The 27,859-nt window shown below is 35.3% G+C and overlaps 1 protein-coding gene and 1 long non-coding RNA gene across 2 annotated transcripts in view; both read right to left on the reverse strand.

Moving 5' to 3' along the window:
- The window catches only part of LOC127540546 (butyrophilin-like protein 9), a 229,211-nt gene that overhangs the window by 89,764 nt on the left and 111,588 nt on the right, over window positions 1–27,859 (reverse strand). The gene's annotated exons all lie outside the window — the stretch shown is intronic.
- LOC127540552 (uncharacterized) lies at window positions 18,983–27,780 on the reverse strand. Its single transcript, XR_007948221.1, has 2 exons — window positions 26,276–27,780; window positions 18,983–19,995 (listed from the first exon to the last, which is right to left on the reverse strand). It is a non-coding gene; the product is annotated as an uncharacterized LOC127540552 (long non-coding RNA).

Below are 27,859 nucleotides of genomic sequence, written 5' to 3' on the forward strand. Positions count from 1 at the left end.
TCAGAGGAGAACCTAAGATTAATTCAAGAATTGAGGTAAAATAGAACCGTATAGTATGACCATATCATAGCAAGACATGAATATTTAGATGTGGAAAAATACATTCAGAAATAATCCAATCCCAGACCTCATTTGATAAAGCACAGAATTTTATCATCTGAAGGAATGATACTCCCTATCAATGGGAGTCACACTCCCTATCTTTACACAATAAGCACTCCCACGTTATTTCTAAGCAGTACCTTTCCATCTACTGGTTGGACAGCCCCAGCAATAGGGAACTCTCCTCTTCACTTTTCTCAATGAAAGAAAGAGAACTAAGAATGATGGGATAATGTCAAAGGTCAAGCAGGTACAAATTATCCTAAACATGCATGCAATTAAAATTAGGGTGGCTAACAGATTTCTTCTCTGTCCCAGCTTCTCCTTAAATCCTTAGAGATTTTAATGATCTCTAGATATAGTCAAATCAGCCATCTGAAAAATGAAAATAAGAGTATAATTAAATTGCATAAAATACTTCTTTTGACCTTAAGTTAGATACCATAATAAGTTAGAAATGAATAGTTGTCTGTCTATTACAAATCGAGGGGGATGAGTAAAGAAATATGGCTAGAAAGCAAATTCTTAACCAAACTTGGTATAAGAGAGATCATAAAAGATAAAATTTATATGTAATATAAGGTACAGTAAGGGACACTGAGTTCAAATCCTGTTTTAGGATTTGACCTCAAGTCAGAAAGGGAAAGAGTGGGTTCAAGACAGAAATAGTGTCTTATCTTCTTAGAAGATAAATTTGCATATAGGACCCACATTTTTCTTAATCTCAGACCAGTCTAAACTTAATCCTACTTTGTCTTTCTTGATTAACGGGATGCAATGATGAAGTTGTGAGGGAAAATTAAAATCATCACTTAAGAACTGATTGGTTAAGAGATATTAAAGAAGGGAAAGGAACCTGTATGTGCCAAAATGTTTGTGGCAGCCCTGTTTGTAGTGGCTAGAAACTGGAAAATGAATGGATGCCCATCAACTGGAGAATGGTTGGGTAAATTGTGGTATATGAATGTTATGGAATATTATTGTTCTGTAAGAAATGACCAGCAGGATGAATACAGAGAGGATTGGCGAGACTTACATGAACCGATGCTAAGTGAAATGAGCAGTACCAGGAGATCATTATATACCTCCACAATGATACTGTATGAGGATATATTCTGATGGAAATGGATTTCTTCAACAAAGAGATCTAACTCAGGATGGACAGAAGCAGCTACACCCAAAGAAAGAACACTGGGAAATGAAGGTAAACTGCTTGTATTTTTGTTTTTCTTCCCAGGTTATTTTTACTTTTTGACTCCAATTCTCCCTGTGCAACAAGAGAACTGTTTGGTTCTGCACACATATATTGTGTCTAAGATACACTATGACATATTTAACTTGTATAGGACTGCTTGTCATCTGGGGGAGGGGGTGAAGGGAGGGAGAAGAAAAGTCAGAACAGAAGTAAGTGCAAGAGATAATGTTGTAAAAAAATTACCCAGGCATGGACTCTGTCAATAAAAAGTTATAATAATAATAATAATAATAATAAAGAACTGATTGGTTGACACCAGAAAATGAAAGGGAATAAACCCCAGAGAGCTGACAAACAAAACAAAACAAAACAAAAAAATAACTTCTTATATATGTGAGAACACAGAAAAATTTTTAATGATAGAAAATCCTAAAGGTGATGTCCCAGAGGGATGAACTAGTCTCTGGAGAGGTAATAATGATAGAAAAAAGATGGGGGTTAAATTTGAATATTACTTCTTGATTAAGTTAAAAATAAGGACAACATTAGGTTAAGGATGGAAGACAGTTAAGAACTTATTAGAAAAGGACCAAATTACAATTGTGTTAATTTTTATAAAATATTCTATCTAAAGGAAATGATTTTTCCTGTTGAATGGTCATATTAATGTTTTTTTAACAGTTTTTTAACACTTTTGGGGGGAATAAAGGAATGGATAAAAAAATCATGGGATTGTCTCTATTCACCATACCTATAGTTTAAACTTGCTATTTCAACCCACATAAATAAGTCATTGATAGCCCTTGTATGCAAGGACACTAATTCTCAGTTCACATTTGAAGGGAGGTGTGAGAAATGAAAGTGGAAATTACAAGGTGAAATCAAACTCACTAGCAATTTATTGTGAAATTGTCAGATTCATACTCTGGCATGTCAATAAGACCAGTCATATAAATTTAATTATTGTTTATTTTGACAAAATTCGGAACAAGACAATGACAATTTGCAATCAGGATTGAAAAGAAATTCTTGGATGCCAGATCTAGCAGTGTTGAGCAGATGTAACCCTGGGCTATGTCTGTGGGAGAGGCTAAGTGAGCACATGTTCTCATAGTGAGCATTTTGCTAGAGGGAGCAAGAACATTTTAAGGACGGCAAGGTTGGAGGTCCTAACTGTGGCTTAGGAGAGGTGAGAAGTGCCTGAAATTGAGACTCCAGACAGAATAAGCTATTAAAAATAAAACAAAACAAAAGTAAAAATGAGTAAGCAAAGGAAAAAACCCTACCCATAAATAGTTAGTATGTGTAAAAGATGATTTGAGTTCATATTTAGAGAAAGATAATGAGGCTAAAAAAATTAAGCCACTCCTAACCCAAAGAGTAATGTCAAATGGTTGCAAGTCTAAAAAGAGTCCTTAGAATAACTTAAAAAGGAATTCAAAAAATAAATAACAGAGACCAAGAAAATAATAAAGGGGAAACAATGCATGAAAATTATTAAAACAAAATAAATCGATTGGAAAAAGACATCCAAAGTCTTAGAGAAGAAAATAATTCCTTGAAAGCTGGCATTGGGCAAGAAAAAAATGAATATTTAAGACATCAAGAAATAATAAAACTAGAAAAAATAAAAGAGAATCTCAAATGTACTTTAGAAAAATAACTGATAATGAGAAAAGTTTGAGGATATGCAATATAAATTCTTATATTCAGATTAACTGAAAGTTATGATAACAAATAGAATTTTGATATCATGTTACAAGAAATCATTAAGAGAAATTCCTCTGAAATTCTAGTGCAAGTGGGTAAAGAGGGAAATAGAAAAACAAATGTATCATTCATCACCTCAAAAAGATCCCAGAAGGAAAATTTACAGTATCATCATATTCAAATTTCAAAATTCCTAGATTAAGGAGAAAATATTTTAAGCAACAAGAAAAAAATACAATTTAAACACTGCAGAGATATAGCCAGTATTATGGAACAGATCTATTCTCCAAGAGCCTCCATAGCTGTGGATCATAACATCTGAAGGAGTTGAAAGGCAGCCTTTGCTGACACAGGTGTTGTAGACTGGGAATGAGATAAATTGGAGGCAGAGGGAAGAGGAGAGAGGTCAGTGAACAGCAACTGTCTCTCAGCCTCTTTGTATCACCCTCTCACAAGAAGAGATCCATTCTGCATTGGATCTCCAGCAGCCACTGTCTGGTGGCTCCCGAGTATTCCAACAAGCCAGGATTTCACAAGACCTAGCAACATTTACACTAAAAACTAGAGGTCTTAGAACATTCTATTTCCAAAAGTAAAAGACTTGGAGTTGCAACCAAGAATAAGTTACCCACAGATCTAAAATTATATTATAAAGCATGGTTAGCAAAACCATTTGGTATTGGCTAAGAAATAGACTAGTTGATCTGCAGAATAGATTAGGTTCAAAGGACAAAATAGCCAATAACTTTAATAATCTAGTGTTTGAAAAACCCAAAGATCCCAGCTTTTGAGATAAGAATTCACTGTTTAACAAAAACTGCTGGGAAAATTGGAAATTAGCATGGCAGAAATTAGGCATTGACCCACACTTAACACCGTACACCAAGATAAGGTTAAAATGGGTTCATGACCTAGCATAAAGAATAGGATTATAAATAAATTAGAAGAACATAAGATAGTTTACCTCTCAGACCCGTGGAGGAGGAAGGAATTTATGACCAAAGAAGAACTAGAGATCATTATTGATCACAAAATGGAAAATTTTGATTATATCAAATTAAAAAGCTTTTGTACAAACAAAACTAATGCAGATAAGATTAGAAGGGAAGCAATAAATTGGGAAAATATTTTAACAGTCAAAGGTTCTAATAAAGGCCTCATTTCCAAAATATATAGAGAATTGACTCTAATTTATAAGAAACCAAGTCATTCTCCAATTGATAAATGGTCAAAGGATATGAACAACAATTCTCAAAGAAATTGAAACTATTTCTAGCCGTATGAAAAGATGCTCCAAGTCAATATTAATCAGAGAAATGCAAATTAAGATAACTCTGAGATACCACTACACACCTGTCAGATTGGTTAGAATGACAGGGAAAGATAAGGCAGAATGTTTGAGGGGATGTGGGAAAACTCGGACACTGATACATTGTTGGTGGAATTGTGAATACATCCAGCCATTCTGGAGAGTAATTTTGAACTATGCTCAAAAAGTTATCAAACTGTGCGTGCCCTTTGATCCAGCAGTGTTATTACTGAGCTTATATCCCAAAGAAATCATAAAGAAGGGAAAGGTACCTACATGTACCAAAATGTTTGTGGCAGCCCTCTTTGTAGTGGCTAGAAGCTGGAAAATGAATGGATGCCCATCAATTGGAGAATGACTGAATAAATTGTGGTATATGAATGTTATGGAATATTACTGTTAGGTAAGAAATGACCAGCCGAATGATTTCAGAAAGGCCTGGAGAAACTTACATGAACTGATGCTGAGTGAAATGAGCAGGACCAGGAGATCATTATATACTTCAACAACAATACTATATGATGATCAATTCTGATGGACGTGGCCATCTTCAACAATGAGATGAATCAAATCAGTTCCAATAGAGCAGTAATGAACTGAACCAGCTACACCTAGTGAAAGAACTCTGGGAAATGAGTGTGAACCACTTCATAGAATTCCCAATCCCTTTATTTTTGATTTCCTTCACAGGTTAATTGTACACTATCTGAAAATTTGATTCTTCTTCTACAGCAAAATAACTGTATGCATATGTATACATATATTGTATTTAACATATACTTTAACATATTTAACATGTATTGGTCTACCTGCCATCTGGGGGAGGGAGTGGGGAGAAAGAGGGGAAAAAAATTGGAACAAAATGTTTTGCAATTGTCAATGCTGCAAAATTACCCATGCATATATCTTGGAAATAAAAAGCTATCATAAATTTTTTAAAAAGAATAAGTTACCCAACAAAGCTGAGCTTAATCTGAAGAAAAAAATTAAAAAGAACACTTCAATGAACTAAAAGACTAAAAATCAATTAGAATATTGAAAATAAAAGAGCCAGAAGAAGCATAAGTAAAACATTAAATATTAATTACAAGGCACTCATTTACATCAAATTGTTCACATATATATGGAAATGTTATCTTAAGACTGTCACCATTGTTAGGGTAGTTAGAAAGATTGGGGGGTGAATCATGTATCACAGAGTGTATTTTTAATCAGATATTCACAGGTCAAAAGGAGCATTATCTCATAAAATGGGGTGTGAAAAGAAACACAGATACAGATGAAGTAGATGGAGATGGAGGGCTGGTAATGTTGGAACCTTACTTTCATCAGATTTGTTTGAAAAGGAAAGAACATGTACTTCTGAAGGAATGTGAAAGTCTTCTAAATTTGTAGAGAGGTGAAAGGACTGGGGGACAGGATATGGAGGGCAATTTTAGAATGTGAATTCAGATTTAGGAAGATGAGGGGGAAGAGAAGAAAAGGACCATTAAAGGAGTGGGTAGAATAAAGAATAAAAGGGTAATTGGAGATACTATTGTAACTATTGTAAGGGTAAAATAAAGAGAATTAGAAAGATAAGAGTAAAAATTAGATAGAGGTAAATTCACAAATAATAATAAAACTGTGAATGGGAATGGAATAAACTCATCCAAGAAATGGAAATGAATAGCAGAATGAATTAAAAATCAGAATTTAACAAGATGTTATTTACAAGAAACACATTTAAGAATGGAATACACACAATTAAAGTGAAGAATGGGAGAATTTATTTTGCTTTAGCTAATGCAAGAAAAACAGAAAGAGGTGGCAAACATTGGTGAGACAAAAATAAAGCTGAAATTAGATTTAATTGAAAGAGATTACTAGAATAATTACATTTAGGTAAAAGTTACCATAGACAATGAAGTAATATCAGTATTAAATCTATATACATCAAATACCATATTTACTTTTTTAAAAGAAAAGTTAAGTGATTTACAGATAGAGAGTGTAGTATAATAATACTATTTATTAATATCTTTGCCTCCCAGAAATAGATAAATCTGTTGTCCTATGCCAAGGAAAAAACCAAGGAATAAGTAAAAAAGAAGTGTAAGAAATTGATATAATTTTAAATTAGCTAGATAGAATACACATCTGGAGCACACTGAATGAAAATAGAAAGCAATATACCTTTTCTTAGCAGGAAACAGTACATTTACAAAAACTGATCATATATTAGGATATAAAAATTTTTCAGTCAAAAGCAGAAAAGCAGAAATATGTTATAAGGAACCATAGAAACATTGATTAAAAGCTAATTGACAATTAAAAACATCTTAAATAATGAGTTTTTTTTAAAAAAACAGATCTTAGAAACAACCAATAATTTGATTATAAAGAATGACAATAACACTATAATGGATAGAACATTAGATAAATTCATTTTTTAAAATAAAAAAGAAAACCAAATCACTAGTACAAAAATGAAAAAAGTCAATGTAACAGTAACAAAGATGAAATTATAGGACTTATTATAAAGAATTATTTTACACAGTTATATATCAATACATTTCAAAAATTAAGTGAAAGACAATATGTAAAAAAATACAAATTGTTTAGATTATTAAAAGAGGAAATGTTAATAGCATTCTCTTTTACATCCATCTGGTCATGAATAATGTATGCTTATTTCTGTCTAATAGTAGTCTTCTCTAGAGTAAAGAATAGAGGGGGAGAAAGTAAAAAAAAAAAAAAAGAAATTTACATGAGAACTTCATTAAATGTTAAAAGAAATAGAAAGTTATACAAGATAGAGTTGCATTTTCATCTACAATTATCTCTTTTATGATGTTGTGTTATGAAAATGTTTGTTTTACTTTCCAAACTAAAAATAAAATAAAATAAAATTTTGAAAGAAATGGTCTTTTAGAAATTGAAACCCACAAGATCCAGATAAAAATGACCAATTCTAAATTAATAATCTAATAACCAATACTTATTAAAAAACCTTCTTGTGACAAAGCAAAATGAGGTTCTTCTATACAAATGATCTCACTGTTTAGGTGACAGATTGTCATTGACCTCAAAGATCTTATATTCTTGCTGGAAGAAAAGAAAGAAATACAGGGGGAAATATCATTAAATGTCACACTGTAAATACATACTAAGTAATTATAAAGCAAAGTACTGGGAAAAAAATTCTTAAAAGAAGGAGTATTAGGGAAGTCTCCTTGGAGGATGAGAGAGCATTTAAGTTGGGTTTTGTGAGATAGACAGGCATTTACTAGGTGAACTTCGAAAAAATACATTCTAGGAATAGAAAAGCATTTCTGCAAAGCATCAGTAAGGGGAAAAAGGTAAAAAGAGTCCAGGATGAAGAAAAAGACAATGATACCAAAGTACAAAGTAGCATTATTGCATATTCTGGAATGGTGGGGGAATAGTTCAAGGCGAAACACACATGAAATCACTGCCAGAGGTATTACTCCTAAAATCTGCCTTGTGGTTAAGGTGTTGTGCCTGAATGGCAGAAATCCCAGGTATAAGAGAGTATGGAATGGTCTGACAGAACTTTGACTGTTAGGGAAGGGGAACACTGACCTTGGCACGAGAGCTTAAGGGCTACAACAACAAGAGTTTTTCTAATTAGAGCTGTACAAGCAAAGTTAGCTTATTGATTTCCAGAGGTGGTATGCCTACAATAAAGCTGGGAGGGGTATGATAGGATAAGAGAAAGAGGGATGAGGTGAATTGTAGTGTCCATCTTCTGGTTCTCCTTAGGAAAAGTTGTACAAGTAATGACACTATCAGCAAACATTTGCTAAGCACTTACTATGTGACAGGCGCTTTGCTAAACTCAGGGATAAAAAAATGCAAAAGCACGATCCCTATCCTTAGAAATTCACATTCTAATGAAAGAACTCACATCTCTTTGAAATGGACATCATAAACTGAATGATTACAGTGTTCTTGTAGACCCTCAAGATGGCAAAAATAAAGATTTTGTAAAATAACTTTTTTGTAAAACGATTCAGCCTGATTGGGGCCACTGATGATCTAGCAACAAAATTAAAAATGAAAAACTGGAACGAACCAGGCAAAGAGGAAGCCTTCCCAAAAGCAGCTCCCAGGACACCTATTTGTGACTTTGCTACCACATTCAATCTAACCTCAATGTTCATTTTAAGGTGAGTAAAGAGGCTGGGAGGTGAAAAGAGACACATGGTTTGAGTGACTTAAGACCCTGCACCCCTTTCAGGATGTCCCAGAAAAGCAAATAAATGGAATTAACCAATAAGACTATATCTTTTGATCAAGATCATCAAAATCACTTTGAAATCCCATAGTCAGGAGCAGTTTCAAACATGACAGGATCTAATAAAGATATGAAGACATTGCCTTGATTGGAATCTGAAATAGAAATGTAACTAAACACAATTATTCTTTCTTAATCACCCCCATCCTCTTTCACTTAGAAAATATTAAACATCAAAGAAAGGTAAAAGAGAGATTTAGAACCAAAAAGCTATAGAGAGGCCTAGAGACATAGGGAATCTCTCCCTGGAGGGACCAGCCAGGTGGCTATGAATTCGGCAACATCCCCTACTTACCTGAAACTGACCAGGGAAGCAGGAGCAAGAAGACAAAGGACAAATCTTGAAGAAAGAGGCATTCCATCTCAATATCATCCCATCAGAGACACTGTAGCTATGACTATGGGCAAGTCATTTAACTTCTCTGACTTATTTTCTTCGTTTGAATGAAAAGGGAAATGAATTCAATAAATTCTGAGATTCCTTCAATCCCAGCTAAAAGTCATAGTTTCTATTAGTCGTCACTAAAATAGAATCCTCCTCTTCAGAGACCTGGCTATCTTGATAAGACCACCAAACTGCCCAGGCTCTCCTGAAGCATGCCATCTGCCAAGCTCCAGTGGAAAATGAAAGCAGAAAATTTGCGGACTGTGTACCTTGGGACCTTTGTCCCTCAAACACAGAGTCATTTATTTATCATAAAGGGTCAATCCAAGTTATCTTTCCTCAATAGAAAATCCATGCTGTGTTTTTCCTACTTAGCCAATTTTAGGGATCAATTGATATTTCTTTAGAGGTGCCCTTAGAAGTCCCCCACTTCAATCCTCAGTTATAAAATATTCTACCTGATGTTGTCAAGGCAGTACTTTGTACACTTGAAAGCCCATTAAACAAATTGATTATTGTTGTACCCTTTTTCTACATATAAATTATTCCTGGAGCCTCCATTTTAGGAAGAGACTCACTCTGACTCTCTCAACTTACCTCTCAACTCGGTTTTTGACTTTTCAAATATTGACAACAACCTCAGATATTGCCAAGTCTCCTCGTTTTTGGTGGTTTACCTCTGACCTTAAACATAAGGACAATGTTCTTTTTTGTTTATATTTGTAGCCTCAGTGCTTAGGACAGTGACTGGAACATGGTTATTGCTGATGTTCAGTCATTTTAGTCATATCCAATTCTTTGTGACCCATTTGGGGTTTTCTTGGCAAAGATATGGAGTGGAATGCCATTTTTTCCACTTCATTTTACAGATAAGGAACTGAAGCAAACAGGATCAAGTGACTTGCCCAAGATCACATGGCTAGTAAATGTCTGAGGCTGCTGAAAACATGTCTCCCTTTAGAGACACAACCTGAATGATGAGGTTACATGGCTGTCCAGAATATCTGGTTTGGAAAGGCCACTGTGTCTTCCAAAAGAGCTACTGTCATGGCTTGGAAATCCTCTTTCCTGAAAGTCTTTTCTGACTTGCTGGAAAAAGAAAGTGAAAAAGTTAAAGTATAACCTTACGTGATAATTGAGCCATTTTTAACAGAGTACACACAATTGCATTAACAGATACGGCTAAATGGAAAGCAAGCTGGATATTGGATAGAACATTAGATCCAGAGTCCAGAAGAGGTAAATGTGAATCTGATCTTAGGCACTTACCAGTTGTGTGACCTTGGACAAGTCATTTATTCCCTGTTTGCCTCACTTTCCTCAAATGTAAAAGGAGGATAATAATAATACACAACTCCTGAGGTTGTTGTGAAGATCAAATGAAATAATATTTATAAATGATTGATATTTAGGAATGAAATAATATTTATAATGTGCCAGATAGTAAATATTTAATAATATTTGTTCTCATTCTTTCCCTAGACTGGAATTGTTTTTTGTCAGGAGAAAAATCCACGCTATTCATTCTCTCTTTAGTCAATTTCATATATTGTGGATTTTCAGAATTCTGAAAGCCCATGTTAAACCACATCAGCACCCTGCCCCAACTTTTAGGAGATCTCTATTAACTCTAGGGTGAAAAGTAAAGTCTTCATTCTGATATCTAAAGAACTTAACTGCTCAGCTCCAATGTCTTTGATTGTTACTTTAAATATGATTCACCTCTGTACTCATCATCATGTATTTGTATGTGAGTATATGTGTATATGTACGCATAAACATGTGTCCATATATCTACACACATATATGTGTCTATTTAAATTTAGATGGCAATAGTTATGCATATGTGTGCAAACATATAGATACATTGGTTTTCATTCTATGTGTACATTATATGTATTTTGTGTTTGTGCACATATACACACAATATATAGTACATATATACATTTATATAAAGTGATAGACATATATGTAATGTATATTATATTTTTTCACTGGACCTGAAATTTCATTTGTATAAGGAACTCTGGGGTTTTGAGGGAGAAATGTGTTATACTCACCAGGAGAAACCATTTAATGGAAATTAGAAATACTGCACAAGTATTCAACCCCCCAACAAACAGGTCACTTTCACAGTGATCCTTGGCCCAAATTCTCCACATTGGGGAGTAGGAGGAAATGTGTCCAACCAGAACTTCAAATTCACGAAGCTGTTGTCAGAGTTAAATGACTCTGTCTCTTTTGATGTCCTTCTGTTACACTCCATTGTATGTGATAGTAAGGCATTTTAAAAAGCTCTCATAAAAAAAAAATAATTCATAAGCTAGTCTTCTGCTGCCCCTGCTGAGCCTACATGGAGCATCACTATGTCAATGTGTCCATATATAAGCAGCTCTTGCTTTTTTGCCAGCTCCATTTCAGGAAAAAACATCAAAAGGGACACTCCAGCTGGATCTGGCCTCTCCCTTGACCACCCCATTAATGGGTTTTTCTATAAGACAGACTCATCAAACTCTTCTGAGTAGACAGGACTGGTTGAAGGCCTACCTTTAGTTAACTTCACACAAAGAGAAAGTGCTGTTAAGAGAAAGAAGCAGATGAGGAAGGTAAAACAGGCAGAAAAAGCTACAAAAAAGACATAACCATCAGGGGGATGAAGGAGGCTTTGCATGTTGCTCTGGTTTATGTACAAATCAGAGTTTCAGCCATTCAAAACTGGAGGGTGAAAAGAAATCTAGGATGCTAATATTGACAGATGGAAGATTCTCAGCCTAGGAATCTAGACCAAAGCAAGAAAAAACTTCAAAAGCAAAGAAACCAGAGAAAGAATATTAAACTACAGTATCTGAAAGGATCTTCTTCAGAATGGACCACACTCCTCCTCATTTGTTGATATAGACACAGGCCCTAAAAATAAAATCTTTTGAGATCACTGGAGCATTATTGATTTCATTTTCACATTGAAAAACTTCCCTTTCTAACATCTGTCTTACCATATATAATCAAAAGGTAACTGCAAGTGTTTATTGTCATACAGTTTTCAATAAATGAAAAAATTTGTGACTTCATCATCTTACCATGACTTCATAATACAATGGAAATTATAGGCCTTCTGTGTCTTAGTAAATGGATGAATAAAATATATTCTATAAATACACACATATACATATATATTCAATTTTTAAAAAATACTCTATCTAACTGGATAAGCTTCTGACTGCATATCCAAATTTTGTTGTTACTGGTTTTTAATCATGTCCAAGGCTTTGGTACCACAACTGTCCACGGATTTCTTGGCAAAAATACTAAAATGGTTGCCATTTTTTCTCCAGCTTTATGCAGGCAGGATTTAAGTGACTTGTCCAGAGTCATACACCTAATAGATGTCTGAGATCAGATTTTAATTAAGATGTTCCCAGTTCTAGGTCAAGCATTCAATTCACTGTGCAATCTAATTGCTCTTATCTTCAAACTTAGCTAAATTGAACTTCAGGTTCCAATCCACCACTGGACATATGTTGTACTTCATTGGCTTACTCTTTGAGAACTCAGCTTCTCCTCTAGTCACAACGGCACGTAGATGGCATATGAATAAATAGCATAAAGAGCCAATTCAATTTCTTAAACTTTGTTAATTTTCATTTTTAAAACAATGGTAAAAATATTTTTTAATATATAAATTCAAACCTAGAATGTTTCACCTAAGTTCATATAGAGAAATTGTAAGAGTTGGGGTTAGCCTATCTGAAATACAGATATTGTTGATTCTTCTCCACTGGAAGAAGCCATTTCTCAGTAGCAAGTATACATTTCCATAGGGCACCAGTGAAAAAAGCATATAATCAATCTCAATATTTAAAGGCCCCTTGTGAACTTGGAATGAATTATTTTTATCTAACCCAAAGCCAATTATTAGATTAGAGAATGTCAAAAATTTAAATCTAGAAGTGGCCCCAGAGGCCATTTAGTCCAAATCTCTCAATTACAGATGAATAAAGCAAGTCCCAGGCTTTTAGTCTCTCTGTCTCAATTTTCTCATTTATCTAATAAACATAATGACATTTACTGAAAATTAAAAGCTGCCTGGTAGTTGAGTTGTTATGAAGGTCTAATGAGGAAAGTTTTAATTCAAGAATTTTGAAAAATTAAAAACTTGGTCTAAATACAAAAGAGAAGAAGGAGAAATAAGGAAAATGAGAAAGTAGTGAAGGAAGAGAAGGAAGAAGACAAAAAAAGGAAAACGAGAAGAATCCTAGCCATAGAAAAATGAGCTAATCATTGGCTGTCAAGACAACATTAAGAGAACATACAAAAAGTACTATTCAGCACAAAACATACGTTTGACAAAATCACAGTCAATCAGTATATAAGCATTTACTAAGTACTCACTATGTAAAATATTGTACTAAGTGTTGAGTAAGAAAGCTCAAAAAATAAATCTGTCTCTATCTTAAATTTCCATTGGTGGAGAAACTATATAAATAACCATGTACATACAAGATATTATATAGAGTAGATGGACGACGGCACTGGGAACAGGGAAGCATTCACAATGGGTCACTCAGACAAATGATAAGGAGATGAAGAAAGAAAAGAAGAAAATTCCATATATATATATATATAGTCTTTGGATAGAATGATGATTGATGATGACTGAGAAGGAGTGATCAGATGGATAGGAGATTGGAAGGGATGATGTCATGAAATGCCATCAAGAACACAGCATCCAGAAGGATGCAACAATTAACCATAGCAAAGATTGCAGAGAGGACAAGGAGGATGAGGATGGAGAAAAGGCCACCAGAATAAATGGCTAAGAGATTGGTTACAAGGTTAGAATGCAGATCATAAAGTGTAAAGCAGAGGGAAGGGGGAGAAGTGGAGAAAATGAGCATGTAGTCTTTGCTAAGGAGAAAAGAGAAAATACTCTTACCTGAAAGTATGGTAGAGCCACATTAAAGTTTTTTAAGGATGATGGAGACATGAATGTGCTTCTGGTCAGTAAGGAAGGAGCGAGGAGTCATTATATCCATTGCTAGGATTCTTCTCATTTTCCTTTTCTTTCTCCCTTCTCTTCCTTCACTGATTTCTCTTTTTTTTCTTATTTCTCCTTCTTTTCTTCTTTTTGTTTTTATATCATAATTTTAACCTTTCAAAATTCTTGAACTAAACCATTTCTCTTTAGACCTTCATAACAACTCAACTACCAGGCACCTTTTAATTTTCAATAAATATCAAATAATACTGAAGATTAGATCTAAGCACTCTGGTTTCTCATATAAAACCTTCTGCAGCTCCTCTTTCCAGGCTTATGTTATATAATCCCCATTAGTGGCAGCAGTAGAAAGAGTCAAAAAGAGAGAAAGAGAGGCTCAGATCAGCTGGAGTGGGGATCAACATCAGTAGTGAGAAACAAAGCAGAGAAGGAACAAATTGAGCAGAGAGGAGAATTTAATGGGGACCAGGACCAGGAAAAGGAGTATAGTGAATGATAAGAAGACAAAGGATGCTAAGAAATATCAAAGGAAAAAATGCTCTGTCACAGAGGTCTTTTGACCACATATGTGTGTGCATGCATATATATGTAGTACATATATATACACATATGTGTATCATACATGTATCTCTGCTTCCCACTAACTATAAGCACTTATCATAGTCATAGAGTGAGCATTGTCAACTGAGTGAAATCCATATTGAGAAAGATAAATTGTATGAGACAAAACAAAATGGAGGAAATGAGTATGTGCCCCTGATTTAAAATCATTTCTAGATTTTTGCAAATATACATAATGTGGCTGTGAAAAATTTTGAAGACATTCTGTTTTTATTTTGACAATACCATCAGGCTATATTGCTAACAATGGAATTAGTGATCAAAATCTAGGATTAGTTTTGTGAACTTTATTGTACACTCTCAGATAATTCTAGAAAGCTTCTACATATTTGCTGATATAATTGAACAGATTGATGATATGGATGGTGAAGATTTCATTTGAACTGGATACCAACTGAAAAATGTAACTGCGTATGTGTAAATGTATTAGTTACTCAAAACTCTGGGTGCCAGCAGTGCTAGCTCACTGTGGTAACTAGCCAATATTTCCCATAAAAATATTTATTTTTATGCTTCTGCCTGGAAAACAATAGGGGGTTCTTTTAATCCAAGGGCTAGTATCTAATGGATAGCTGTTTTTAAGACCATTGTTAAAAAGCTAGAAAACAAATAAAGCTGTTATAGAAAAGGTACACTAGGAATTCCCACTGTTGAAACAAACAGATTAGGAGGATGCTGTTGGTGATTATCCTTCATTTACAAAGAGGAACTATGATATATGACATTTTGACTTGAGAGTGATTGGATTTAACTGAGGCAGAGTTGCACAAACTCATCATCCTTATTCTCTCTTCCAGAATAACTGAAGTCTAATGGCAAGACAAAAGTCAAGATGATTGATGATGGCCCCGGGATACAGCAGATGACCTTGGGACCTTTGATTTCTAACCAAGCTCTCAGTGCTCCACAGAGTCGCTTTAGCTGCCTTCATGGCTGTTGAACAAATTGTTCTCTTCTACCCATTCCACTGAAAGTCATCTTTATATTGTTGGGGTAGACTTCTCTCTAAGTCACCAAGAAGTTTGAGTCTCATCAGTAAGCTGCAACCTGGTTTAGCCCATCTTTCAAGAAGTTGTTACCTTGCTGTGAATGCTACAGCTTCTTGGAAACATGGGTGAGAGTTGGGTGACAGGTGGGTACTACAGTAGTCCTGGAAAGGCCTTGTACCAAATGGAGGAGAGAAGATGTGCATATGAAGGGAGAAGGACACATGGGAGAATTCTCAGCCTGTGCTGAGGAGAAGCTCCTAAAGATTTAATGTCTTCCAGCAAAGATGAAAGGCAAACACATTTGTACTGAGGGCTGTGGATAAGATGACTTCTCCTCAGGAGCCCATATATGCTTACTCAGAACAATTTCCAGGCTCTCTTTTGGCTTTAGGAAGTTTGTTTGAGAATCCCCTGCCTTTGGGGGATGATAATAGGGACAATGTTTTCCTATGGAAAGAGGTCAGAAGGGTAGATGCATGGCTATAGGGCCTCCCTAAAGGTATCCTGGAAGGTTCAAATATGGGAATCATCAGTCACATTGTAGAAAGAGATGCAGCCAGCTTCATAGTCCAGGACTATGTCCCCACTACCTTGGGAGTCACTCCCAAGTGGAGAGGGGTTAGAGAGCTAGAGAGAGCCCAGTACTCATTCCCTTTCTTCAGAGAGATAGTCCAGAACCCAGTTCCTGGTGTGATTGGGCACACCTCTTTTCTGATGACTGAGTCCTTATAGAGTCCCATGATTCACTTCATCTTATCTTCTAGCTGCACCTCCCAGTAGCATCATCCTGAAGTGAATCGCTGCTTTCCCAACACAGGGTACAAGGTCTTGAGCCCCTAATGCCCTTTTTTTGAGAGGAAGAACTAAAACCTTTTTCCATCCATTCGAGGAATAAGTTAAGAGTGAGCTCTGTTCTCATTCAAAGAGACATACCCTGCAAAGAAAAATACACATTCAATCCCAGCATTCGAAACAAGAGTCTTCAGCTATGCTCTCTCCCTTCAACTGGACCTCCCAGTGATATCCTTTATTTAATGATCCTTCATCTCTTGATGATTCCCTAGAACATATTTCCCAGCTGCTATTCCAAATCACCTCCAAGTTCAAGGCCCCAAACTCTCCTCCAGAGACAAACATGTACACAGTGAATAAATGCCTTCCCACTAATTTTGTTGAAAAATGCAAGATCATCTGGCCAAACATCTTTCATCTTCCCTATTTTCTTCAATATGTTTTTGTATTTTCATGTGCCCTGTCTCCATTTTCCCTGTTTTCTATTGGAATCCTAGTGTTAACTCAACTAGAAACAAGGTGATAACTCAAGGGCGATGTTAGAATCCTAGTGTTAACTCAATGTAATTGATACAATGTTTGTGTTCACACCTTTACTCATTGGAGTTCACATCTTTGGGAGATTTCGAGGTTTAGTATGAGATATCCAAATTCACACCTCCCTTGAAGCTCTTAGGGCCAGAGAGCACTCTGAGAGAAAACCCATAATCCCATTCTCTCAGAAGAGTCATATATAAGCCCATTTGAGAGAACTCAGCCGAATTACACGGGGTTTAGAGGCTGAAGAAAGCAGAGGCAGAAGCAAAGGACAAAGCTGCAAGAGCTGCAAGAGAGATCCGTTCCATTTTCCACTTGGCTGGCTAGGCTTAAGGACTAACCTTTGGACTTGAAAACATTCGGAGGGAACTCTTGGAACCAAGCAGAGAGATAGGCCTCTAAGCTAACTGGGCTATATTGGAGACAATAAAAGATCTGAATTTTTATCACCTGGCTGTATTTTGAGGTGATTATTACTCTTACCTGAAACTAAAGTTGCCTCCAGAAAACCTCCCCGAGAAACCTGCCTTCTCCCAGGGAGAAAAACCCAACAGTTTTCCTTCTTTACATTTACTGCCCCCATTACCATCAAACACACACATATACAAGCAAATAAAAATAACTTGCTTTAAGGTACAAATAGCATGTCATTTTACCTACACAACAAAACTGGAAGGTTGTTGCTATATTGTTTCCATTTGCAACTGAGGAAACTGAGGCAAACTAGTTAATTGACTTGCCTCTGATAACACAGTCATTATTTGAAACCAATTTTGAACTCAGTCTTGCTGAGTCCAGTGTGTCCCTGAGCTGCTGAATCTATTTTGTTTCTATTATAGTATAGTTACACTTCCTTAAAACCATGCCTCCATATACTTTCTAGGTTAGAGTTCCTTTTACTGTATTAGGAAGGAAAAATTAGAAAGGTAAGAGAAATACAATAAGGGAAAAGGGATGTCAAATAGTAGTATATTGTTACAGAGTCCAAGAGAAGAGAGTTTCAAGAAAGAGGAATATAAAATACACTCAAACAAAATAATTAAATTCTTTGAAAGCCTTAAAATTCTATATAAATATAAACTATTTTTCACAGTAGCACAAAATCTCAGTTAGAAGAACCTGAGGCCTTTCAGCCCAATGTGCAACTGAAAAAGAACTAGTTTAAATAAGAATGTTCAGTTAAGTTGTTAGTCAGTCCATTAAGAAACATGAATTAAATGTTTACTTTGAGTCAAACTATACTAACTACTAGATTAAATCAAGTTATAACCATTTCTTAATCACCTACTACAAACAAGTTACTATGCAAAACACCGAGGATACAAAAACAGAGAATGAAACAAAGATCTCAATTTAGGGATTAGTAGGACATAGATTTTAGTTAGAAGGGACCTGGGAAGCCAATTTATTCCACAGCCCACACACACACACACACACACACTTTTTACAGATGAGACAACCAAGGCCTAAAGAGTTTGAATGCCTTTAACAAAAGCTGGTTAAATGACACTCCACCCTCCACCACTGTGTCTTCAGACCATCCTTTTGCCTTATAGCGATCTCTAATTGTCAAGTTTTTCATTACCTCTTACTTGTTACATTCATTTTTCTTCCATCTGCTTTCTGTGTCCAAGCAGAATAACTATGATCCCTATTTCACATGGCAGCTTTTCAAATAGTTGAACAACTTAAATATATTCATTTATATTAAAAAATACAGCTAGGATTTTATATAGTACCTGCTATTTGCAATCCTCATATATATACATATATATGTATGTATATAGATATATAGATATATATATATAGTATGCTTTATAATTATTATCTCATTTCATCTTCACAACAACCTTAAAAGGCAGAGAGAATGCTTCAATCTGTATTCTGACACAACCATTTCCTTCTCTGGGTAGAAATAGGATTTTTAATCATAAACCTTTCAGAATAGTCATGGATGATTGTACTACTGAGAACAGCAAAATCATTTACTGTTGGTCATCCCAGAACATTGTTATTACTTTGTACAAAGTACATTTCATTTTGCGCAAGTTGATGGAGGATTTTCCAGAATTTTTTTTTGAGAACATCCTGCTCATCATTTTCTATAAGACAATACTATTCTATCACAATTACATACTGCAGGATATTGAGTCATTTCCCAATTCATGGGCATCCTCTCAATTTTCAATTTTTCAAAATTAATTTCTATTGTGCTAGCTATCAATATAATTATGTCTATATTTTCCCTAAATTTGAAATATCCTTGAATTTCTGGAATAAATTCAACTTGATAAATAAAGATGATTTGTGAATACACAGCTATGACCTCTTTGATCATGGTTTTAATCAGTATTCTTAAAATAAGGTTCACTTCTGATATTGGTCTACTTTTTCATTGCCTAATTTATGTCAACTGATTTGTGCATCAGAACAATAAATGTGTTATAGAAGGAGCTTCATGAGATGTCTTCTCTCTCTGTGTGTATATATATGTTTAGTTTATATAACCTAGGACCTACAATCATTTGTTTTTACACTGTTTAATAGAATTCAGCTTGAAATGCATCTCAGTTCTTCCTGATTGCAAAAGAGGAAGATAGATATCATTCCCTCCTATCCACCAATTTCTAACCTGGCCTCTTCAAGGTGTAAGGGGAGGAAGAGAGATTTCCTTCCATTTTCTTCTGGTCTCATTCTTGTACCTCTTCATGATGTGAAAAAGAGGAAGGTTTGATTCCTCTTTGTTTCTTTTGCATATTTCCTGGATTGGCCCAGTTCTGCTTGCCATTCCACTCTCTTCTCCCCAATGTTCTTCAGGCCCAGATTGGATAGTATGCAAGAGTTATTTTTTTTCTCTTTTTCATCTAATTCTCTCCTTAGTCCCTTCCCCTAAGTTGACAAATGACCAAGAAGATTCTACTCTGAAGGCAAGCCCCTAAGAATACTGATAACACCCCAAAATCCATTTATCAATAATTAATAAGCACACACCCAGTTGTAACCTCCTCTTCTTAATGATTCTGAACCACAGCCTCTAATTATTCAAATTATTCCCATCCCTTTTAACCCAACTCCCACAATGTTCCATTCAGAGATATCCATCCCTTCTACTGTGCTCTCTGAAATGCAATCTCCATTGATAACACACATTTTCTCTTTAAAACTTTTCTTTTCGCATTTCTTTCATATTTTGTCTCCCACTGAAAATAGGCTCCTTCCTTATTTCATTCTTCTTGGTCTCCCTTTCCAGCACCAGCTATATTTTTACTCATTTGTCCCACTCACTGTTTAAAATGAGGCAGTTAGGATGTCCAGACTATCCTCTATGACCATCTATCTATCAGTAACTTCTCTCTTTATGTTTCACTTAATCTAGATCTACAACTCAATCAAATTCTGGTAGCTTTTATTTATTGATCCCCAGGACATCCCCCCATTTTTGCAAAGAGTTCAGTCACTGGCTCACCTTCTTTCATTTCTCTCCAACTCCCAGCCTCATGATATAGGACTTCAGGAAACATCATTAATACTCCCTCAAATAGCAAAGGAATATTTTCCCAGTTCTTTAACATTTTTATTTCATAGGACCTGCTTCTTCATCACACCTCAGCTACACAAAGATGGCCATACCCTGCATCTTGTTGTCACGCATAAATTCACCACTTCTCTATTTATAAATTCGGAAATTCCCTTATATTCCACTTTTCCCTCTGCCACAAAACCCCAAACCTCACTGTGACTTTCTGTCCTTCTACTTCTCAGGTTTTTTTTCCCCTCAAACTATTGCCCCTGCATTGAAAAATTATCTTCTTCATCTTGATCCACTGATGAATTAGTTTAATTCTACACAATACTTTTCTTTTCATTTCTCCTTTGTATACTTATTCTACCAAGGATCTTGCCTTATCTAACCTCAGCAGTTGATAATTACTCTCACCCACAGCCTTTGTTTCAGATGGCTGAAAAAACTGGAGAAAAACCACATAATTGTTTGTCTAACTCAGAGGTGGAAGACTTGGATTATTATTATCCTTGGTCCAACTCAAATTCTTGTGATCTTTAATACGTCACTTCTGTCTAGATCTCTGTCGTAACTCTATCTCAACTCCATTTCTTAACTTTCTAACCTGGGATAAGTAATTTAATCTCTCTATACCTGTTTTTTGTCACGAATTGAGTGGTTTGAACTAAAAGGCCTCTCAGGTTCCTAATAATTTTCAATTTATAATTCTTTAATAAGCCTAATTCTACTGGATACCTTGCTTTCCAGTGATTTCCCAATCACTGATTTTTTTTTTCCTAAGTATAAATGTCTATTAAATTATTGCCACACAGAGCTTTGGCACAGGTAAAATGAGAGGATTAGGCTATGTTCCTAGTCTCTTGAAACTCTAAATCTATAATCCTTTGAACCTTCGTTTTCCATGTTGCCTAGGAATTATTTGTTCTCTAAATATTTAATGAAATTCAATTAAATCAATTCAGACTAAAAGATTTTTCTTCCAGAATTTCTTAAGTTTGGTTTCTCTTTCAGATATCTAACTGTTTAGACCCTATATTTTTTGTGTTGCTAATTTTTGTATTTTGTCTTGTTCTACATATTCACTTTATTTTCAGTTTTAGCTATTTGCTGTATTTATTAGTGAAATGATTTTTTCAATATTATCTCTTCTTTAATATTTTCAAAATGTCTACTTCTGGGTTCGCCTTTGTGTTTCTTGTTTTGTTGGTTTTCTAGGGGATTGAGTTTATGTTCTCCTCCTGATATGTCTTCAAAGTTATGACACTTTCTATTGGAATCATTACAAACTGTTAAGTCATTAGAGTTGATAGAGACAATAATTATCTAATTTAGCATGATTCAGTATCCTTGATCTGCTCTTACAAGAAGATGTGTTGGGCCAGAACCAGAAACAAGGTACTAAGTAGAACTAATTGATACAATGTTTGTGTTCACACCTTTACTCATTGGAGTTCACAGGTTTGGGAGATTTCAGGGTTTAGAATGAGATATCTGGATTCACATCTCCCTTGAAGCTCTTAGGGCCAGAGAGCACTCTGGGAGAAAACCCATAATCCCATTCTCTCAGAAGACATCATATATAAACCCAGCCAAGAGAGTTCAGCTGAATTAGATTGGAGAGCAGCACGCTGGGACAGACACAGGGCACTCTGGGAGATTGAGAGCCAGAAGCCCTCTCTCCAAGGCAAGAGAGATTCATTCCATTTTCCACTTGGCTGGCTGGAGGCTGGAGAAAGCAGAAGCAGAAGCAAAGTACAAAGCTGCAAGAGCTTTTAGAATCAAGCAGAGAGATAGGCCTCAACTAACCGGGCTATTTTGGAAGGAGAAAATAAATGTTTGCATTGTTACCACTTGACTGCATTTTGGATGATTATTACTTTCAACTGCAACTAAGGCTGCCTGCAGAAAACCTCTCCGAGAAACCTGCTCTCACCCAGAGAGAACCATCATATTATATTATTGTAAAAGAAGAAAATCATCACAACTTTTTTAAAACTACATCCCAATGGTGTTGATAGGCTGATTCTCTATTACCAGTTTCTTCTTTCTATGATAAAATATAAAGACATTTTGGGAGCATTTAGAATTCTTCATATTCTTCCATCCCCTCATCTCTCTATGATACCCTTGTAATTACTTCTATGCTGTATCTTAAGCATGACCCTCTATCTTTAGGACAGTGCCTGCCATATGGTAAGCTCTTAATAAATTCTTGTTGACTCACTGTCTGACTAACCCATTCAGTTTTTAAGATGACAATATTTTGACTCTTTCAGGAGTTTCTTTTTTGTAAAATCAAAAACACAAAGAGATGAGAATTTTTCTAAAGCATGCAGTCTTCCCATTTTTATTGTCGTGGGTAAATGATACAGTGAAAAAGAGAGAAAGAGATAAAAAGGGAGACAGAGAGACAGAAAGGCAGAATGATTGAGAGTGTGAGAGGGACAGACAGAGTGACAGAGAGAAAAAAAGAGTGGGGGAGGGGTAGAAAGAGAGGGAGAGAGGAGAGATGTAAGGAGGAAAGGGAGAGAGAGAGAGACAGAGAGAGAATATGTTCCTCTAGATGACTCATCACAGGGGATGCCTCATTTCATAGTTCTGTTCTAAAGAGACTTGATTCATTTTGATATTGAGGAATAAAGCATTGACCTAGCATTCAAAAGGCAGAGATTGGATGAATGTTCTCATAATCATGTTTTCTTTCTCCTTTAGATAGTATTTTTCTCACTTTTTCCTTTTGTAATGTGATAGAGTTGTAGTACATAATCTCTAAGTTTCCTTATCATCTAACATTGTTTGACTCTATCCCAGGTCTCATATTCATACTCTTTAGGATTTTACACAGTGATAACCACTTTGAACCTCTACTTTGTCATCTTCAAAATGAAGCCATAGAACTGCATGGCCTCTTTGGATTTTCCATTTTTACAGGGAAATCTAGGCTGCCAAGTTGAACTCTCTACAAATATGAGGTCCTGAATTTGTCCATTGATTTCAGGTCTCTGATCACCTCAGTTGCCAGCATCCCTTACTGGTATGTTATATCACCATGTACAAATATTTGGATAATGAAAAAGAAAATATTACTCACCAGGTTCTTCTTTATCCACAGTTCCAAAGGAGGAGAGAGGGAGAGGGAGACAAGGAGAGAGAGAAAGAGAGAGAGAATGAGAAAGTGGAAGAGAGAGAGATTATGAATTTATTTCTCTGGATTACTCATTTCCAAAAAAGGAGATGCCTGATTTCATACTTCTGTACAAAAGATTCTTAATTCTTATTGATGTTGAGGAATAAAGCACTGACCTGGCATTCAAAAGCCATAGATCGATTGGGTGAATGTTCTCTTAATCATTTTTTCTCTTACCTTTAGATAGTATTTTTCTCACTTTTTCCTTTTGTAATGTGATAGAGTTGTAGTACATAATCTCTAAGTTTCCTTATTATCTAACAGTGTTTGATTCTATCCCAGGTCTCACATTCATACTCTTTGGGATTTTACACAGTGATAACCACTTTGAACCTCTGCTTTGTCATCTTTAAAATGAAGCCATAGAACTGCATGGCCTCTTTGGATTTTCCATTTTTACAGGGAAATCTAGGCTGCCAAGTTGAACTCTCTACAAATCTGAGGTCCTTAATTTGTCCACTGATTCCAGGTCTCTGATCACCTCAGTTGCCAGCATCCCTTACTGGTATGTTATATCACCATATGCAAATATTTGGATAATGAAAAAGAAAATATTACTCACCAGGTTCTTCTTTATCCAAAGTTGCAAAGGAGGAGAGAGAGAGAGAGGGAGACAAGGAGAAAGAGAAAGAGAGAGAGAAAATGAGAAAGCGGAAGAGAAAGAAATTATGAATTTATTTCTCTGGATTACTCATTTCCAAAAAAGGAGATGCCTGATTTCATACTTCTGTACTAAAGATTCTTAATTCTTATTGATGTTGAGGAATAAAGCACTGACCTAGCATTCAAAAGCCATAGATCAATTGAGTGAATGTTCTCTTAATCATTTTTTCTCATGTTTAGATAGTATTTTTCTCACTTTTTCCTTTTGTAATGTGATAGCCTTGTAATGAATAGTCTGTAAAATTCCTTATCATCTAAAAATGTTTGACTCTATCCCAGTTCTTACATTCATACTCTTTGGGATCTTTACACAATGATAACCACTCTCTGCCTCTACTATCTCATAGTCAAATGAAGTCACAGAACTGCATGGCCTCTTTGGACAAAATAATCCAATTATTTTACCAATTTCCACAAGATACCTCAATTAGTAATGCTCCAATTTACTGACATTTTTCAAAATATCCATTTTTTCTCCATGAATCAATGTTTTAGCTCAACAAATATAGGAAACTTTATGTCAACTTGAGCTCTCTACAAATATGAGGTCCCGGATTTGGCCATTGATTCCAGGTCGCTGATCAACTCAGTTGCCAGCATCATCTACTGGTATGCTATATCACCATATACAAATATTTGGATAATGAAAAAGAAAATATTACTCACCAAGTTCTTCTTTAACTACATCTGCAAAGGAAGGGAGGGAGGGATGGAGAAAGGGAGAAGGAGAGAGAGGGAGAAAAAGAGAGAGAGAGAGAGATTGAATGCTTCAATTTATATTCTGACACAATCAGTTCCTTCTCTCTGTATAAATAGAATTTTTTATCATAAGCCCTTCAGAATAATTATAGACGATTATACTACTGAGAATAGCTATTAATTTGTATGCAGTACAATTCATTTTGCTTGAGTTTATGGAGGATTTTCTGTATGTTTTTTTGAGAGCATCCTGTTCATCATTTGCCATAGACAATAATATTCTATCGCAAATACATACATTGTTTGCAGATTATTGAGTCATTTTCCAATTGATGGGCATCCTCTCAATTTCCAATTTTACATACTTAACTTCTACTGTGCTTGCTATTAATATAATTATGTCTCTATTTTCCCTAAATTTGAAATATCCTTGAATTTCTGGCATAAATCCAACTTGATAAATAAACATGATTTTTTGAGTACACAGCTATGGCCTCTTGGATCATGTTTTAATCAGTATCCTTATAGGAATGTTCACTTCTGATATAGGTCTACTTTTTTCTTTTCCTAATTTATATCTACTGATTTGTGCATCAGAACAATAAATGAGTCATAGAAGAAGCTTCATAAGATGCTCTCTCTCTCTGTGTATGTGTGTGTGTGTGTGTGTGTGTGTGTGTGTGTATATATATATATATATATATATATATATATATATATATATTATATATATATATATATATATATAGCATTTAATAGAAGTCAGCTTGAAATTCATCTCAACTCTTCCTGATTGCAAAAGAGGAAGAGAGATACCATTCCCTCCTATCCCTAGACTACTAACCTGGCCTCTTCATGGTGTCAGGGAAGGGAGAGAGATTTATTTTCATTTTCTTCTGGCCTTGTTCTTGTACATCTTCAAGGAAGCAAAGAGAGGAACGTTTGACTCCTCTTTTTTCCTTTTGCATATTTCCTGTATTGGGCCACTTTTGCACGTCATTCCTCTCTGTTCTGTCCAATGTTCCACTGTCCCGGTCTGGATAGCATGCAAGAGAAAAAATAAATTTCCATCTGATTCTCTCCTTAGTCCCTTCCCCTAATTTGACAAATGACCCAGAAGATTCTACTCTGAAGGCAAGCCTCTAAGCATACTGATAACCCCCCAGAATTCATTTATCAATGAATAATAAGCATACAGCCAGTTGCAAGCTCCTCTTCTTAATGATTCTGAAAAACAGCCTCTAATTATTCAAATTATTCCCATCACTTTTAACCCAACTCCCACAATGTTCCATTCTAGAGCTACCCATCCCTTCTACTTTGCTCTCTGGAATGCACTCTCCATTGATAACAGATATGTTTTCATCTTTAAAATTTTTCCTTTCCCACTCTTTTCATATTTTGTTACCCACTGAAAGTAGACTCCTTCCTTATTCCATTCTTCTTGGTCTCCCTTTCCAGCACTAGTTATATTTGTACTCATTTGTCTCACTTAATGTTTAAAATGAGGCCGTTAGAATGTCCAGACTATCCTCTATGACCATCTATCAGTAACTTCTCCCTTTTCAGTTCACTTAATCCAGACCTAGAAATCAATCAAGTTCTGGTAGCTTTTATTTATTGATCCCCAGGACATCCCCTGAGTTTTTGCAAAGAGTTTAGTGACTGGCTCACCTTCTTTCTTTTCTTCCCAACTCCTAGCCTCATGATATAGGACTTCAAAAAACATATTGATACTCCCCAAATATCAAAGGAATATTTACCCTAATCTCCCAGTTCTTCGCCATTTTTATTTCATAGGACCGGCTTCCTCACCATACCTCAGCTACACAAAGATGGCCATACCTTCATTTTGTTGTCACCCCTAAATTCACCACTTCTATATTTATAAACACTAAAATAACCTTTATATTCCACCTCTCCCTCTGCCACAAAACCCTAAACCTCATTGTTCATTCTCACTCTGACCTTCTATCCCTCTACTTCTCAGGGTATTTTTCTCAAACTATTACCCTGAATTGAAAAATTCTCTTCCTTTCTTCATTTTGATCCATTGATGAATTAGTTGAACTCGACACAATCTTTTTTTCCCTCATTTGTCTTTTTATACTTATTCTATTAAGGATCTTGCCCTATCTTACCTCAGCAGTTCATACCTACCCACCCACAGCCTTTGCTTCAGATAGCTAAAAAAGAAAAAAACTGGAGAAAAACCATATGATTGTGTGTCTAACACAGAGGTAGAAGACCTGGATTATTATTATACTTGGTTCACCTCAAATTCTTGTGATCTTTGGTATGTCACTTCTGCTGTCTAGATCTGTGTCATAACATAAGAGGGTATTGAATGATATACTACTAACCAATTAAGAATCTGTCTCAACTACATTTCTTCACAACTTTCTGACCTGGGATAAGTAATTTGATTGCTCTATACCTCTGCTTTTTTAACATGAATTGAGTGGTTTGAAGTAAAAGCCCCATAAGGTTCCTAATAATTTTCAATTTATCATTCTTTAATAAGGCTAATTCTAGTGCATACCTTCCTTTCCAGTGATTTCCCAATCACTGATTTTTTTTTCCTTTAAGTATAAATATCTTCTAAATTATTGCCACACTGGGCTTTGGCACAGGTAAAATGAGAGGATGAAGCTATATCCCTAGGCTCTTGAAGCTATAAATCTATAATCCTTTGCACCTTATTTTTCCATGTTGCCTAGGAATTATTTGTTCTCTAAATATTTAATAAAATTCAATTAAATCAATGCAGACTAAAAGTAATTTCTTCAAGAATTTCTTCAGATAGGCTTCTCTTGCAGATATCTAGCTATTTAGAGCCTATATTTTTGTT

Source organism: Antechinus flavipes, chromosome 6 (genome assembly GCF_016432865.1).
Source record: "Antechinus flavipes isolate AdamAnt ecotype Samford, QLD, Australia chromosome 6, AdamAnt_v2, whole genome shotgun sequence".
Classification (NCBI taxonomy): Eukaryota; Metazoa; Chordata; class Mammalia; order Dasyuromorphia; family Dasyuridae; genus Antechinus; species Antechinus flavipes.